Raw genomic sequence first — 1,812 nt, forward strand, 5'->3', positions numbered from 1 at the left:
GTCTCTGCTGTTCGGCCCGCTGTGTGCCAGTATGTAACTCTCCAAACTAAACCAAGTTTTCCATTTATATTCTAATTTCTAGTTCACTTTGATTTCACTAATTTATTTACTTAAGTACCACTCAACATTCCTCCACCCTTCGGAGAAATTCGCCCTCGAATTTACTACTCAACAGCTGATATACTAAATATAATAACATATTTTACGTAAATGCACTCCGTCATCAGGCCACAAGAGGCTCATCGGCACCATCCGACCGCCGTGTCATCCTCAGTTGAGGATGCGGATAGGAGGGGCGTGTGGTCAGCACACCGTTCTCCTGGTCGTTACGATGGTTTTCTTTGACCGGAGCCGCTACTATTCGGTCGAGTAGCTCCTCAATTAGCATCACGAGGCTGAGTGCACCCCGAAAAATGGCAACAGCACATGGCGGCCCGGATGGTCACCCATCCAAGTGCTGGCCACGCCCGACAGCGCTTAATTTCGGTGTTCTGACGAGAACCGGTGTATCCACTGCGCCAAGGCCGTTGCCCTATTTTACGTAAATAAGACTCCAAAATTTTGGAAATGTTTAGTATTGTTTGAGTGCCTGAATATAAATTTCTAGTTCTTCGGTTACATTCACAATTTCTAAGTGAGACACTAATAACATTGCAGAAGAAGTTGTACCAACAACATTTGAGAAATTTAGGTTAGCTGTAATGTAATAATCTAATGTATAAATTTATGATGATTAAGACCAAAGCTGTCATAAATCTGAAGGATGTTTGAGCAGCTCAATGTTTTACTACGGATGGGCCAGTTGTATGTGGTATTCTGTTGCTTCCTCCGATCTTCGAACTGACCTACCTAGTCAGGTATCGGGGGACCTACAGTTTAACAAGGATTCCGACCGACGATGCAACTCTGCATTTTTCACATCATCAAACACTGCCAGAGATGATGGAACTGACAGTTAAAAAGCTCGAACTGATCGATGGTCAAACACAAAGCATTGGGTTAGTAGTTTATTGAGCCACCGAGGTACATAAAATCGGTGAACGTAGCACAATTAAACAGAGAACCGACTCGTGGAGATAACATCTTGGACCTACTGATAACAAACAGACCCGAACTTTTCGACTCTGTAAGTGCAGAACAGGGAATCAGTGATCATAAGGCCGTTGCAGCATCCCTGAATATGGAAGTTAATAGGAATATAAAAAAAGGGAGGAAGGTTTATCTGTTTAGCAAGAGTAATAGAAGGCAGATTTCAGACTACCTAACAGATCAAAACGAAAATTTCTGTTCCGACACTGACAATGTTGAGTGTTTATGGAAAAAGTTCAAGGCAATCGTAAAATGCGTTTTAGACAGGTACGTGCCGAGTAAAACTGTGAGGGACGGGAAAAACCCACCGTGGTACAACAACAAAGTTAGGAAACTACTGCGAAAGCAAAGAGAGCTTCACTCCAAGTTTAAACGCAGCCAAAACCTCTCAGACAAACAGAAGCTAAACAATGTCAAAGTTAGCGTAAGGAGGGCTATGCGTGAAGCGTTCAGTGAATTCGAAAGTAAAATACTAGGTACCGACTTGACAGAAAATCCTAGGAAGTTCTGGTCTTACGTTAAATCAGTAAGTGGCTCGAAACATCATGTCCAGACACTCCGGGATGATGATGGCATTGAAACAGAAGATTACAAGCGTAAAGCTGAAATACTAAACACCTTTTTCCAAAGCTGTTTCACAGAGGAAGACCGCACTGCAGTTCCTTCTCTAAATCCTCGCACCAACGAAAAAATGGCTGACATCGAAATAAGTGTCCAAGGAAT

The 1,812-nt window shown here is 42.7% G+C and overlaps 1 pseudogene; it reads right to left on the reverse strand.

The window, feature by feature from the left end:
• Positions 1 to 414: 414 nt before the first annotated feature.
• On the reverse strand, positions 415 to 532 carry LOC126104113 (5S ribosomal RNA; annotated as a pseudogene).
• Positions 533 to 1,812: the final 1,280 nt, after the last annotated feature.

This window comes from Schistocerca cancellata, chromosome 1 (assembly GCF_023864275.1).
Source record: "Schistocerca cancellata isolate TAMUIC-IGC-003103 chromosome 1, iqSchCanc2.1, whole genome shotgun sequence".
Taxonomy (NCBI): Eukaryota; Metazoa; Arthropoda; class Insecta; order Orthoptera; family Acrididae; genus Schistocerca; species Schistocerca cancellata.